General features: G+C 30.5%; 2 protein-coding genes across 11 annotated transcripts in view; one reads left to right on the plus strand and one right to left on the minus strand.

The window, feature by feature from the left end:
• The window catches only part of LOC126837928 (60S ribosomal protein L17), a 309752-nt gene that overhangs the window by 12794 nt on the left and 279621 nt on the right, over positions 1–17337 (minus strand). Inside the window, exon 1 of one of the 7 annotated variants that reach the window (XM_050571937.1) lies at positions 4287–4297. The exons of the other annotated variants lie outside the window; for them this stretch is intronic. The gene's annotated coding sequence lies outside the window, so the exon portion shown is untranslated. Of the gene's footprint in view, positions 1–4286; positions 4298–17337 lie in introns of those variants that run through there. 7 annotated transcript variants of the gene reach the window in all.
• LOC126837919 (synaptic vesicle glycoprotein 2B) overlaps positions 1–17337 on the plus strand; it is a 46800-nt gene that overhangs the window by 751 nt on the left and 28712 nt on the right. Inside the window, exon 1 of one of the 4 annotated variants that reach the window (XM_050571910.1) lies at positions 16219–16728. The exons of 1 other annotated variant lie outside the window; for it this stretch is intronic. The gene's annotated coding sequence lies outside the window, so the exon portion shown is untranslated. Of the gene's footprint in view, positions 1–16218; positions 16729–17337 lie in introns of those variants that run through there. 2 more of the 4 variants (XM_050571906.1, XM_050571908.1) reach the window with 2 other exon arrangements.

A 17337-nucleotide genomic window follows, 5' to 3' on the forward strand; every position in this document is an offset into this window, starting at 1 on the left:
TCTCAACGTCATACAGCTATACAACAGATAACCCCTTGTCAGAAAGGGACCTAGATGGAAAAAGAACTGTTTTTCTCTCTTCTCCATTCCGGAACGTGACCTCTTTTTGCCAATTGAGCCTATAGTCATTCTTTTATTACCAATATATGGATAAAAAAGACAACTTAACAACTAGCTAAAAAAAAATATATCATTAAGTATCGCAAAAAAGATTTGCAAGTGTCATATTTAAATATGATTATAATTTAGCTTTAAGAATTTTTTTTTATTACTTTTCAAGTTGGAATTGTTTAAATGAAAAATAAAAATTTTCTTTGTTAGTCAAATGCAAAAATAGGTAATCTATTGACTAAAAGGGTAAACCGTAGGGAAAATAAAAAAAAAACAATATTTTATATATATTTTTTTTGCTAAACGGCTTAATAAATAACAAATTAATTAAAAATACATTACTATAATGCACTGTTAGACTGGGTTGTTAGCAAGATGCATCATTTAGTTAGTTGTCAGTGGTACGTTCTTAGTAAAGTTTGTTTGATTGACTGTTGTTAGAAAAAAAATGTTCATTTGTTATTAAAAGTTGTATTTAAGATTTTGATTTTCTTACAGCTTTATCTCGTTAATCTTACTCCATAACAATGGAAGTTAGGCATTGTATTGTTAATTTAAGTAATCGATAAAACAATAATAACTATAAATAAGCTAATGTCAATAATTTTGTAATCGCTATGGCCTATGCCCCATTTATTAAACGCACCATTATCTTTTAACTAATTTTCAAAGGGTTCTTATAATATTAGTTAACTGTTAATTACGACTAACGATAGACACTGACATTGATTGTAATTTATACCTAAATAGAATAACTTATCAACGAAATTTTTTTAACGAAACTTACATGTCATCAGTTATTAATTACATAGAAAAGCTATTATTATTATACAACTCCATATCTTCATACTTGATTAACGATCATTCTAATTGACGTTAAATATAAACAACATAGTTAATTTTGTTTGCATCAAGCTAAATACTTATTAACCGGCTTTATTTTCCCTCTGATATATTACCTTTATTATGACGTGATATGTGATGACTGATGACTAATGAATATCTTGAAAACAAACAAACATCTTTACAAACAGGGTTGGCACGTATCGTACTTAAATGTATAATTGGTGTATTAAACATCTATATTTTATACATCAGTTATCATTCATGTATATAAAATTATAAAATACTATTTTGTTGGTAACTGTTCACAATAGGCGTGCGCAGACATATGGTTTTGAGGTGTGTTGAACATTTTTATTCGAATGCTTTTTATTTTTAATTTCTATTTTAACACTTAAAATTAAAAGCAACATGCCAGTTTTACAAACTGAACTCTTTGTTATGTATAACATGTATTAATATATTCTTTATTGAAATATTCAATGATAAACTAATTAAATAATGTTAAATATTAATATTTATTTATTTTAATAACTTGATTATTAACTACTGATAATAAAAATAAAAAATTGATTTTATACGATATAAAAAGTATTATACAGTAAGTATAATACGTTGCGATGTACCTATAAAACTTATTTACACAATTTTGCCCAACCCTGGGCCTATGGATACCAGTTGAAATACCTATTCTCAGAGTTTTTGCAGTATTCGTTGTAAGAAATTAAATAAAAACTATTAAATAGTGGTTTATTTAATAGTTTATAGACTGAATTAGGACTCTAACTATAGAAGGAGATGTTCCAGCTATTTTTATTTAAAAATATGTCAGGGAAGTTTTTGATCTTTCTGTTTCGAACAAAACTGACTGTAACCAGTAAAATCATGATTCATGTTATTTTGATTAGTAATCGACAATCGTACAACCAGAAACCGTTACCCGCTTGTGCTTTTACAAAAACCTATTTATTTTATGATAAAAAAAATATATCAAAACTTGTTTTTAAATTTTATACTTTGTAAAATGAATACAATTTAACTATGTAATAAATACTTAACAATTTGTATGTAACCTTAAAGCCTTTGGGAGGACTAAAATCAAAACTGGGGACTAAGCTTCTTATCCCCACCCTTTCCTAGTTACGCCAATGTTTATAGAATCAATACACTTTTTTTGAATCTATCAGCGTTTACATAATTCACGATAGCTCGTAGTGTAGTAATATATTACTACACTACGAGCTATCGTGAAACGACGATTATTGATATTTTATCACTCATCAACTTTACGATGTTAGGTACGCCTCTAAATTAATTTTTCATAAGGAGATAAATTTTCATTTTAGATATCAGAAGGAATAATTTTACGTCTAAAATTGCCTTATCCACTAGTCATATACCTATATTTTTTAACTATTTGTAGGCTACCAGCTACCAGGGATATCCTGAAATGAAAATAGGGGGGGCTTGAACAAAAAATTCACTTAAAATACATATAAGCAATAGTCATAGAGTTAAAGTTTACATAGTAAAAGCAAAACCTATTTTAACATATTATATTATAAAAAAGTTACAGTCTACTTAAAGCCTAACGGCTAAAAATTAAAATTATAAAACATGCTTTAGCCTGCTGGTGGCTCCTGAATAGTGAATATTTCTGATCTATAATCTTATGCGATTTATGACGATAGTATAGTCTTAATTATATGTTTTGGCCAAAACGTTTGCATGACGACAACGACTCGTTTTATTATACGTTTAAAGTAGACGCGCTACTTAAGTGACGCTATTTCGTGTCGTTTTCGAGCTGAGAATCCAAGACATCAACATGGTCCATGCTAAAAATAATTTTTAATGCATACAATTTAAGAAAACAAGGGCTTCATAGCTTCCCCTTAATTTATCATAGTGTTGCTTAGTGGTGAATACACATTAGGGTGGACCAAAAAAAATTTTTTCCTGTTTTTTTTGTTCTTCTCTTGACATCATGTTACTTGGGGTAAAATAATATTTCCCTATTTTTTCAGATTTTTAAAATTATTTTTAGAGGTTGCGAGCATCAGTTTTCCAAAAAAAAATATTTTAGGGTATTAATAAGGGTATATATATATCAATGTTTTCGCAAATTTGACATTCTAAAGCCAAAATTAGTTGGATAGTAGTTTTTTTTGTCAAAAAAAAAAAGTACTGGTGTATTCCTCTTTTTCTAATGATAATTTTGTATACAGTAACATTTTGTTTAAAATTGATATTTATACCTTAAAAAAAATTAAAACTAAAAAAAATTTTTTTTTGGAAAACTGATGCTCGAACCTCTAAAAATAATTTTAAAAATCTGAAAAAAATAGGGAAATATTATTTTACCCCAAGGAACATAATGCCAAGAGAAGAACAAAAAAAACAAGAAAACATTTTTTTTGGTCCACCCTAATACACATGTTATGTAATTTACTTACTAGGCTCTGTATATTATTATAATATTTAGGTCGGACTTCTCAAGAGAAGTCCTATGTTGTAAAGAGTTTTATTAATGTTGTTACTGTGCAGTGCGGTGAGTGCCCTTTTGCTCTTTGAGCGGTTATATACATTTATAAAGAGTCTCTAGGGATATGTTAGGGTAGATACAGGGTAGCTTCCTGTTCCGGCTAAGGTCCCTTAATTTAACCCTAGAAGGCGGTCAGTCGTGAGTGTGATCCACTTACCGTACTGCGCCATAACAATGTTAACAGTTAAATTATATTTTATTTACAAAACTATCTTTATGAATAAACGGATTAGGCTACACCATTTCTCTTTGCTCCTTTACGGGCTTTACGCGACCAATTGATTTTTAAAATTTTCATTTGAACTATACGACTATAGCAAAATATTAAATATATTTTATGTTTCAATAGTTGAATTATACAATTTGCATATTTTAAGTCAACATTAAAAATGAAAAATATAAAAAAAAAATTGTATTTAGTATTTTATCTATTTTTAATAATAATAGCTTATTACGTATTAACTCATATCTTATAATGATTAGCTATATAATAAAATAACACGTGAGAAAACATACATTTCAATTGGTAACATTATTACAGTTTTTAATTTGTTAGATTGTATTAATATTATGATAAATTATTTTGTTTTTTACTACTATTACAATGTTTTTTTCACTGTCATAGTAGTGAACAACCAGCTTTAAAAATTATAATATAAATTGAAAATGGTGTGAAAACAATAATTCTTTTTAAAATTACTCGACTTACCATTATCTATTTTGATAAGTTACTGCTGTCCGTTTCCCTCCTAAACACACCATATTTGTGACTGATACTGCTTTGAATTTATAAACACGCCACACTCGTCAATCACACGAGCGTCATTCTTTATAATTATGCAAAAGAGCCTAATTTTTCGGTTTCATTTTAATTCTTAACGTCCCTTCTTATAAGCAGAACATTTATGTGATGGGACGCATATTGCCTGTTTCGCAATGTGTTGAAGCTATGCCACACACATGGACAATCAAACGTGTAATGATTCATTAAAATATACCTAATGGCTAATGACCATTATTACTAGTTTGGCATGAAATTTTAAGTATAGTTAGCCTATGGTTTTAATATTGTAAGACTGGAATTAATTGTTTAACCTGAACTGGTAAAACAGAAATAGACATACTAAATTAAAGTAATTAAGTTTTCTTTTGTTTAAAATTAATCAATAATTCTTTTGAAACAAAAATTAAAACTGTTATAAAATAATCTTTATAAGAGGACGCTACACCTATAATTATTAAATAGTATTGATCAATATTTAATGACTATCCAGGGGTGTTTTAAGCACTCCACTGGGTGATCTTGTTGAATTTGGAAGTAAAAATAATGTTTAGAAAATTTTGACTGGTCAGTGGTCCTTAACCAGCTATGAATAATTATTTATTAATGTATAGGGTGTTCCAGAAAGCAGCCAAATTTTGAAAATTCTATAACTTTTTTAATATTTGCACAAAAAAAAAATAACACATACCATTGGGTTTAGGAGGTCCTGAGGTTTATGTGTGGAACATAATATCGGGCATATGCCTGATAACGCCCTATATTAAAGCTTAAAATTTAGGACGGAAAGAAGTGGGCGGTAAAGTAATTAGAGATAAAAATAATACTATATTCCACTATTCTTTTCATCCTAAATTAAAAACTGGATAGACCTGGTACCTAAAAGGGGCCCTTCCAAATAATATTTTATTTTTACATTTTACATAATGTCAATTGTTTTCCCTAGCCAATATTGTGTATAAATGCCTGGGCTTCCAAGGCTTCCAATGCCCTAACAGTTAGGGGCCCAGATGACATTGCGACTTGGCATTGGCGTATTTCATTTTTTATTTCAGTTTGTTTTAAACATAATCCAGTATTATTGTCAGAAAGTCGTAATGCTTTGCTAAGAAAGCAATTATTTACTCCCATCTCGTATTTCACACTTAAGAAGTAATATATTTTACTAACGTACCTCTTAATGAATGTATGTATTTTTATTATACACGTTATATAAAGAATAGTGTTGATACGAATGTTGATTATTTCTCTGCGGTTATTCGAATGGTAGTTACTAATTCTACATCAAATTATTACAACTATAAAGTATTGTATTATGACGTACGACATTTAACAGTGGCTTCTCTGATCTCTTTCATATTAAGGCGTTTTAGTAGCACCATGGACTCAAAGTCCTTTTCCTGATTAGCAATTGCTGTTTTCGTTCTTGTCAACCGGTGGTCACTACCTTATAAACAAATCTGATATGATATAAAAATATCAAAAATGCATCGCATACAATATATAATTTTTTATGTTAATGAAACTAATTCGTTGTTTTCTTGAATCTATAAGGATACAGTTATGTTATTATGAATGCTCAATGCGCGGAAAAACTATAGTTGGGACTACCATAATTAAAGTTAATATAAGACACAATAGATATTCTAGTTGGAAAAACTAAATAAATAGTTGGACCAACTATATTTATAGTAAATGCAACTATACATTTAGTTTGGTCAAGTGTCAACTAAATGTTTAGTTGGGTCGACTATTTATTTAGTTATTCCAAAACTCGAATATTTATTGTGTCGTATATTAACCATAAATTGTTTTCCCAACAATATAGTTTTTTCCGTGTGACTGTTGACGCGAAAAACGGGTTGATTTTAAATTATATTAAATTTTTAATTTGACTTGTGTATACGAATTTAATAAATTTGTAATTTATTAGTTATTTCAATCTTAGTACTACTCTAACTTCATGAGCCCTGAGAATTATTTAAACCTAACAGACAATAGTCAAGTCAATAAAAAATAAATAAGTATAAATATATTGACATAAGGATATAACCAGGAATCTAAAATTTCAAAACATTTCATGGTTAAAACAAGAATTATATTTTCACCGGACTTTTACGTGTTTAGAACACTTTGCGAAAGCGTTGCTTTGATAGGATCCTTCGGCCGAGCGCTATAAACTAACATTTTCCTTGATTTTGTAACGATGGTACTAATGGCAAGTCATTATTTACGAAAGTGTACATTGTTATTTATTTGCCTTCTCCAACTATTGTATTTTAGTCTCGTTATTATGCCATTATTTTTAGCTTTGGTTGTTTCAGAGCTTGTTTTGCGATATAACATATAAGTCGTAAATATTGTATGGCAGACATATTCATTGTACATTATATTTCATTGGATTCAAAACCATGGAAGTTGGATCGCTACATTTTAATTTTTAATTATAATATATGTTTGTATCACTTTAAAAAGTGTTTTTAACTTTAAGATTCGGCCTCCTTTCCCGATAATGCTCCCAGAAGATTAAAGAGAAGAGAGCCTAGAGATCTACTACAATAACTACAATCAATAATAATATAATGAAAAATAATTTTTTTTTCTACTTCCTAGCCCGGTGACGCTGCTGAGTGTCTTCCCATAACTGTTAATTTTTCATTGTCATGTATATAATATCTTTCATTTAATTTGCTTAATGTACTCACTGTATAGATTGTAAATATATTTTCAGATAATAAAAAATAAATGCTATTTAAGCCGCTAAAAAATTGTATAAATATTAAATATTATTACAATATAAAGCTGTATACCTAAGTTAAATGTTTTGGTGAAAATAAAAAATAAAAATACTTAACTATGACAATAAATTGATTTCGGATTCCAGATTTCAGATTTAAAAAAATCTTAAATCCAAAAGCAATTCATTTTTTTGGTGTTGTTTTTTATTTTTACATTTTTACCAAACAATTTTTAGTCAGGTACACAGCTTTATATTATACTAATATTGAATACTTAAGATATTTAGTTGGCTTAAATACAGTTTTTGGTGAAAATCTAGATTTTCAAATTCCCATCACTACTATACAGTACTTATGGAACCCTTAATCCCATTTACCCAAGTAGAATACCAATCTACCTGAAATATGTAGTACTCAAAAGTTCTCGGGGGTCAAAAGTTAAGTCAAAATGCTTTTACCTTCAGATAGGGAAGTATTATTAGCTTCGATGTAAAGCTGAGAAAAGTATTTTCATTTTTAGATTTTAAGCTACAGTTCCTTTTATACTATTATTTTGACGCATTAAAAAAGTTAACAATAAATATGACCCAGAAAAAATAACGGTCGTGTGAACATGATTTAAATGATACGGCGGTTTTTAAAGAATAATCCAAAGAAAGCTATACAATAGGCAATCGTCAGTTATTACTATATGTGTTGATATGGACGACGCAAAAAGGGTATTGTTAAATGGGGGCCCTGTCTTCGTGGCCAAGGAGAAATCGGGTGCGTTCAAACCCGTAGGCATCCTGAAATTTTATAGAAAATTTAAATTAACCCTGTAATTTTTTCTGTTTTTTCAATACTCGACTAAAAAAACGAAACATAATATAATGGTAAACAAGAAAACAAATAATTATTTCTAGGACCAGGTGTATCTATTTAGATTAAAAAATATTGCCTCCCTCTTATCAATATTCCAAATAAAAATTAGTAAAAATCTAGTGATCTCAAAATAAATTGTCAATCAATTGAAAACAAACTACCTCGACGACTTATTTTAATATGGATAAAGCGATAAACATTTTCGAAAAGTTTCTCATTCGGCTATAGATAAAGTATAGTTGGTAGATAGATGGACAACGTCCGTATACGGAATTGACATCCTGTAAAACCCTGAATACAGAAAAAAGATGAAAGGTTAAAATAGTGTACAGCCGATTCTTACATTAGCATTGCCTATCTACTTTTGAATATTTTGTTGTAGTATCCGTTGTTAATTATCAATGTTTAAACATAAATTCGGACTCGTCTGAAATACAATACAGTCTAACTGCAGTTAAAATTTTTGTTTTGAAAGTATTGAAACAACAATATTATTATTATAGATTGATTGCTATTTTACAACACCCTGTAACTTGTGTGGACGACGACACAAAGTGTGCATTGCAACCAGTATATACGATACATCATAAACGTGCACACGCGCGAGCAGCTGTTTATTTAAATATATCGAATTATATATTAATCCCGGGTTTGTTACACTCGACGGCGGTTCGGCCATAAATTATTTATAATTTATAAATTTTCGATTCGTAAACAAGCTATGAATTTGTAGGTATATTTTCTAGTAGGTACATGGCTAATGCTTGTATAGTGGACAGCTAGCTTAAACAATCAAGCTAAGCGAAAATCTGTGAGCCGGATTAATGTATTAACTATAAAGAATATTGTTGGGCCTGATGCATTACATCGAATAAACTGTGTATACGGATTTCATTTTTAAGATTAATGCGTTAATTTGATGCATGTTGTGTTATTTTAATAATAACCATGTTAGTTAACCAAACTGGTTGTCATCCATCACTACGTCTTACGATTTTTGTAAGTTTTTCCCGGAAGAATTGTATCACCCATGACCCGACAGACGGTGTGGTGTAGTATTTTCGTTGTTATAGGCCGTTGTGATCGTGTATCGCATTGTACGGTCCAAACGGTGGCAACAACCGGATGGAATGAATTTGCAGCCAAGGTCAAAATATGGAGAAATACACACCGTGTTACCTCTACCCTTCCCCCCGAAACCACCGTTGTTGTAGGAATTTAGGCAAAGGCGAACGTTCCCCTTTTCCTTGTAGATCTTTCAGTAATTGTATATTTTTATATTCGCTATTCGGTAGTTACCCCGATACATCATTACTCATTACAACTACAAGGGAAAAGGTATAATTTTATTATACTTAATTATTATCTTTGCAATTGATTTAATATCTTTACATTACTAATGTAATTTGTTATAATTATGTATTTATTCACTGGCATGTGTTAAGAAACAAATATTCAAAAATAAATTTAAAAAATGGAAATGCAGTGAAATTGTATACCTAAGTATTTATGTAATGCTTCTTTAGGTTAAAGAATGAAATGAAAAGAGCAGAGGCATAACAAAAAAGTAAAAGCCAGTACAGTGGGATCGGGGCATATTGGGGGGGGGGGGCGGAGAAGTATCAGGTTTATAAGAATTATTATTATGATTTATAACTAATAAATAAATATGTAGTTGGTAGGAACACGAACATCGATAAAAGCATTGTAAAAGCTACAAGAGTTGCTATATGTTTATGCTACTATAATGAACGGCTTAGAAAATATCTTGGATGTACACACAAAAAAATATAGCATTATAAAAACAATACTTTATCAGATACGCATCCAAACCAAAACACATTATAAGAACATATAATTTTTTTCTTTATTTCACTTTTTCAAGCAAAGTTTTAGAGATTTAAATCTGAAAATTAGACCGAGGGTAGATCTAAAATGGAACTATAACATATACAATTTTCTCAAGAATCTATTGTCAAATTTCTTTATTATTAAGGAAAAACACCAAAAATAGGGTAAATTTACACTTTGGCCGTAGTCAGTTTCTAGGTTGCTATGTGTGAGTGAACCAACAGTGAACAGTTAATGAAAATATTTTCATTATATTGTTAATTACGATATATGGGTAACTATGGCAGTACATTTTTATAGACAGACGATCAACCCTTATCGTATCCACCCTGCACAATACTAAATATTACATTTTAAGTACATTATTCCTGGTCCCACGATATCTTCTAAACCGCTATAACTTGTTTGAACATACTATCAACAGATTCGCATGGAAGCGTTTATTTAAAAGTGATTTTATCACTTTCAGTCATAATAAAATCTATAGACCAATGACCTCTCCGTCCCCATTATGCCCCGACCCCACTGTACTGGCTTTTTTTTGTTATATATAAATATTTTAATTTTGAAGCTTAAATTTATATTATAAGCTATCTATTACATACCTTTAAACATAGGCGTATATAGGATTTTCTTGAGGAGAGGGATATTAAATATTTTTTTTTGGAGCGTAACTTTTCCTTAAGTATCATAGACTTTTTAAGTTTTTCAGGGGCAAGGTATCCCAAAACTAATAATAGTCCTCCGAAAATTTGTAAAATGCACTAAATGCTGAATTAGATTAGTATGTCGCCTAACTGCTAACAGAATACAGAATACGGGATCTGTTCTGTGTATACTAGTCTTTAAAAAAAAAGGGCAAGGGAGTAGATCTATCCCCCATATCCTTATTCCCCCTCCATAAATACGCCACTGCCTTTGAAGGTAATGCTCCTATTTTATGTTAAAAAAACGTTTCTTCGTTAACTTGAAAGAGGGTAGCTCTTTATAGAATATAAAAAAGTTGAATGACATGAAATTATTAAACTTCGAACTACCTATACATGACGTCATGATAAATTATCTGTTGACCTTTTTTTAATCAGAAGTAAAATTATGTCTAAAACACATGGTATTTGAAGTATCCAGTAAAACTTCGCTCCCTAAATTTTTTCATTTCATTTTAGGTTAGATGCGAAGATGAGAATATATTGTTTTTGTAATGATGTGTCGGGACCACGATATCTATTTTACTACCACACTCACGCCCTAAATTTTAAACTTCAGTAAAAATTAATAGTTATTATCCAAAACTGGTTATGAGTTATGACCAGCCAATTATTTAGTGTATTATTTTTTATTTAAAAAGTTAATTAAATATATTCGTTACCAATTACTATTTAAGTTTTAAAAGTGGATAGAGCTTTAAAAGAAATTTAAATTTGAATATTGTCTTGTATTTATTATAATAAATAAAAAACTAGTATTTGAAAAATGAAAAACTACAAAACTGCATTTATTTTGAGCGAAAAAGAATGGCTTAAATGAATCACTCTGTATAGGCGCTATACTAAAGGTATATATATTCAAGTTTTTTACGAGTTACAGTTTTTTAGCCCTTGAAAAAAATCGATTTTGTTTTTTCATACCTTTTAATATATCGTATTGAAATTTAAAATAATAATAATATTAAGTATGTGTTAAAAATTTAAGTTATTAGGCTGGTATAAATTAAAAAAATTATATGCATATTTAATTTGTTCTCCATTAAAAAAACTTAACAATATAATATTTAAGTATTAATTAGACCGTATAGAAACTGGAACAGTATATGATATTAATTACTGAAACTACAAAAACACACGAAATAAAAATGTTTTTTATGGTAATAATTATTGTTTCAAATAACGAATGAAAATTATAGTAACCATAACTTAACATGTTTTATCTACAGCTTAGCTAAAGTTTCTATACAATTAACACTCAAATGAAAGAAATTGTTGTGAATGACAATGGTGTTACGTGTAAAGATTGAGGTTTAATTATTCTACTGTTTTGTATTTCGTAAATATTTAAAAATTTTAAGTGTTTTGTATATTATGGGAGCTCGAAAATATGCGATTTTTGAGCTCCCGGGGGTCTAGGATTAAGCAGTAGATAGTTTACAAAATGTTTTATTCTTAATCTAATAACAAATATTATGATTTATACATGTTATTATTATCGATATTGCTAATTATTATTGTCACTGTGGTATGTGGTAATATTTATTTCTGTGGTATAGTCATAGGCGTGCGCAGACTTCAATTTCCGGTCGAGCTTTGAACAATATTAGCGCCCCAATACTTGGACAGTGCCCCTACATTTATTTTAATAGTAAGCATACATTCTAACTGTAAATTAAAAACTGGTTAATGTACATACAACATATTTTTATTTTTAGACGCATGTTTTTAAAAGTTAAATACAAATTTTTAAATCCTTTAAAATCATACAACATAAATATAAATATGTTAAAAAATAAAAAAATAAAACATTACCCAAAATGAAAGTAAATGTTAATTATTAAACCAATAAATAATTAAAAATGAAATATACGTATACATGATACATTATACATATAAAAATATTTATTGATGTATTATTATTATAATAAATGAAGAATTATAAATAACACTAAAAAGTGGCATTATCTTCACAATTTAAACAGACGACAAGAAGTAACTCTAACCCGAGTGAGAATCGGACATTCCTCTTTGACACATACTTTCTTAATCAGCAAAGATGCACCACCCATATGTAATAAATGCCAAGAAGACCTAACCATCCAACACATCATTCTAGACTGCCCAGACCTACAAAACATCCGAAGTACTTTATCAATACCCAACAACTTAGAAGAAGCTCTCCATGAAGACAACACCATAACAATTTTAAATTTCCTTACAAAAATTAACGTTGTAAACAATATCTAATCAACACTTTTGTATTTCATTATTCTTATTCAAAAAATATTGTAACCTTTGATATTTAATTATTAATGTAACTTACACAAAACATGTATACAATGGCTAATAACCACAGATGTTGAAGCCTCTTAAAATAAAAAAAAAATTAAAAAAAATTATAAATAAATTCTTCTATTTTCCATAGCTTTGAATTCGTCAATCACCATGTCAATGTCGATATTAGATGTTAGATCTGGTTCAGTAAACATTAATAATAAATCATTTAGCTAGTCTTGGAGCATAGTACTCCTCAATTTATTTTTTACTATTGTTAATTTTGAAAAAACTCTTTCGCAGGAACAAGTGGTAACTGGTATTACAGTAAATAATTTTAGTACGGTGTAAAATCCATTATATGAGTTTGTGTAATTGTTTGATTTTATCCAATCGAGCCATTCATTATTATTAGTATTAATATCTGGTTTATTTTTAGTTTTATTACACTATCACAAGTTACAACAAATAAAATGCGTATTATCTTCACGAACATATTATTATACAATATGGATTTTAGTAAAATGTATACGCAAATTTAACTATACAAAAAAAAAAATTGGCCCCCTACAAAATTTCCGGTTGAGCCCGTGCGCACGCCTATGAGTATAGTTTATTGGTTCGATAAAAAATTCACTTCAATTTATAATTAGTTTTTACAGATTTACACCAAAGCGTTTCTCATAAAGGTATTTTTATAGCTTTCATACATATTACTATCTACAAATTAGAAATTACTCGTTTAGGTTAATACATTAAATTTCATGTAAAGATAATATTTTTTTTGTAAGAAATAAGAAGGTGGTTTGATACATTTTACTTAGCATTGAAGTACTTTAAATATTGGCAATAAAAAATCCAGTACAGTGAAGTCGGGAAGTAGCATATTGGAGAAGGGGAGGTGACATGTCTACAGAAATTATTATTACTGAAAGTGATTTTATCACTTTCAATAGACGCTTCGATGCGAATCTGTAATGATATCAATACAAATATCGATAAAACGATTGTAATGACAATAATGTGATTAAAAATGTATTTTTAGTATTGAAGTGGATACGATTATAGTTGATTGTCTGTCTTAACTATTTTTTTGCTGTTGCCACCCATATGTATTGTATTTTTTATATTTTATAGCCTCATTCTATGTCTACCAGCGGTATTATTTTTTGACCTTAAGCCCTTAAATTTCACATAAAAATAAAGAAAAGTTCCCTTTTCTTCTACGGGAAAGGATTTATGATATTTTTTTGGTTTGTCAATGTTTATCGGTAGTATTATGTCTAATGAATATTTCATACAAAGGAACCAAATCTACTACTTTACAAAAGTTATAGCACGCCATAATTTTAAGTTAAAAATATGGGGGTTTTACATTTTTTAGGGGTTTTACGGTTATATAGGGGAACAGTATCTTACAGATACGGGTTCTGAACTAAAGACTTGCTACATGAAGAAACTGGTTCTGCAATTTTTAAATTATATCGTGAGTCCCGACACACAAAAAAAAAAGAAATTGTAAAAACAATACCTTTTTAGCTCCGCATTTAAGCTAAAAAAATGCTTGGGTCAAATATAAAAAAAGCCTGATCAATGTTTTGGCCTCTCCTGCAATTTGGATTCTCGGGAAAAGAGGTCTCATTTCCCCTCGCCATATATATGTATATATATATATATATATACAGATAGTACAGTGTACACATAATATTAAAACATATGTTTTAAAATATTAGCAGTAATGTCATAGCATACAAATTATTTAAAATGTTATTGTTCTTTAATTTAAAAAATCAACTCAACTAACGCATATTCAATAACAGTTTTATGCACTTTTAGCTGAGTAATATTGCAAATGTGCCTGTGGGCTGCGCTCTGCAATCGTTTTTAATTCACGCAAAAACAGTTGAGTTTACAAAATTCTAATGGTAATACGTTCAATTTTCTAGACGTTGAAAAAATGAAACAAAATGAGATAGAGTAGGCAAATGGAATTTTTATAATAAAATGTATAAATAGCAATTTATTGCGATCACGTGAAGAAATAAACCGGAAAATTAATAATCGTCCATATAATATGCAATGTACATGCATACAAACAACGTAGGTACAATAATGTGCAATGTGTACATATTATTCATATTATTATCTTTGTTGTAAATAAGTAATAACTATTAATGTCAGGACTAGAGAAACTGCTGGTTTATGAATAATGACTTCCTCCGACCTCCAGCCGATATTTATCATTTATCAATCATAAGCAGATTTCTGGATTTCCAAAAAAAATCTCGTTTGCTGGACGAGGAATGGTGGGCAGAACATCAAATGACGGTTTATTGGGGCCTGACTACGGTTATCTAACGTTTATAACCGTGGGCTCGACTCTAGTTACGACTTGCACCGATCATTCTTGATAAGTATACGTCCATTTGAACCCGTTAATGTGTTCAATAAAACCAAAGGGCAAAAACAGGGAGAAGGGCAAAAAAGATTTACCTGACACATCTCTTCTGAAGACGGGAAATGCAAACAGTATTGTTTTATTTATATGACCGTAAAGTTGTTCCTCTTATAAGTTCATAAGAATATTTTTAATTTTCAAAAAAGATATCATTAAAATTTTAATTGGATTTTGATTTCGTCTCACCCTAGTAATTTACTATACGAACACCAATACTACACAAATATGAGTTCATTATTAATAAAATAACGTGTTTTCAGTAGGATTAGTAATTTTTATCGGGAACGTTCTATTTGTGCTTGATTCATTTACTTAAAAATAAATAGAATAGACAAAAAATAATAATAACCGGCTATAAACCCGTAAGGGCAGACAGTATTTACTATTTATAGACCGTGTCCGTTGATATTGTTGTTATTATATGACACGCGGGTATAAGCGGTGACCGATGGACATGGCGGGCGTTTTTATCACATTTTATTATCCGACCGGTCAACGGATTGCACATCGGCATATACGCGGATAGGTTTCTTCTCTATTCTCAGCACACAGATACACAAGACCACTAAATATTACATACAACACTGCCACACAAATCAAAATAAATCGTCATGCGTTTCAAACACGCGCACCCCACTGCTAACCCTTCTTTGTTATTATAATAATAAATAATAATAACAATACAATACTAGTATAATAATGTTATTTGTTATTTAATATCCATTTCACTTTTAACTCGTGTCGTCGTGGTCTCGACGGACGACGACCGACGATGGGAGACGACGAAGGGCGGTTGTTGGCCGTTGACATTTATTGGTAAAAATATATAATAAATATACTAATATTTTCTAAATTGAAACGAAATCTAGACAGGGTTGTCGATGGTCGTGAATGAGTGTTTACTCAAAAGAAAAAAAAGTATTGACCGATTAGATAGCGCCGTAGAGAGAAGAAATAATCGAAATATTTTTAATCGACAAAAAAAATAGTGGGGAACGACGGGCCGCGGACGCGATACGTGCAGACGTACACAGTGCGACGTTCTCGGTTGTCCAAACACTTACGCGGCTCGCGTACCCTGGACGTTTTCGTTCCGTCATCGTGTTTTCATGATTATCATTGACATGTAAATTTTTTTTTAATTTTCTTTTAAAATTATTTTCAACACTCTTTGAAACTTGTTGAGTTGCAAAACACGAGCGAGAAGTTGCACCACACTGTGTCGCGTATACAGCAGATCTGACGTTCGCCCGGCGACAAGTTCGACGTACTTCTCGCTTGTTCATAAATCAAATAATAGTATTATAAAAGTGATTTTTTAATTTTTTGTTTTTCATATAAACCGTTCGTCAAAAGCTCACGGTCAGGATACATATATGTATATTTTTTTATTTCGAGAAAGTCTTGTTTGATTTTTTTGCGAGTGCTTTGCCGTTCTCATCTACAAGTCCTCTTCAGGCGCACACGCCGCTCGGAGTGCAACTTACCACTGTCGCCGTCGACGCACGTCTACTATAGCCGGGCAAGGTACGCTCAGTCGCTGTGCACTGGTAAATGTATTCAAACATTATCATAACATATAAACTTAACAATAACGCGCTAATTAATTGTTATTTGTTTCGGGGGATATCATTTTTTTTTACACGTTTGCCGGCGTAGTGATAATAATGAATAACGACAGGTGATCGTCGACCACTGCGGGGAAGACTCGGTGTCGTCGTATATAGTAGCCGGTCTCTCGCGATAGCCGTGAGGTCCAAGGGCAAATATCTGGCCCGTTCAAGGACGCCACTTCAAGGCCACAACCGTCGCCCCCCTCGCTCTCGCCCTCCTTCTCCCCCTAGGTTTTGGCTACAGCGCGCGATCATAGTACCGGGTTATCCGATGTACCACATCGTAATGCGTACTCGACAACCAAGCACCCCGCAAACCGCTCGTTCGTTTTGCCATAAGTCCTCACCAACAAACGCGCACCTTGAGAGGAGAAAAAGAAATCCAATTGTTTGGGCTGAAGTACGTTTTATGCGTTTCGATTGGCAAAAAACGTAACTGCCGTATTGCCACAAGCTAATCTGCACAAGCTTAATGTGTCGGCCGTGAGCCGTTAGGTAGGCATTATGCGGACCCTAGTTATCGTCGTTCGGCGAGTCCAAAATTAATAATAA

Source organism: Adelges cooleyi, unplaced genomic scaffold (genome assembly GCF_023614345.1).
Source record: "Adelges cooleyi isolate 19-005CV unplaced genomic scaffold, UGA_ACOO_1.1 ACOO_flye_CR_arks_rails_tigmint_CR_PRNA_30, whole genome shotgun sequence".
NCBI lineage: Eukaryota > Metazoa > Arthropoda > Insecta > Hemiptera > Adelgidae > Adelges > Adelges cooleyi.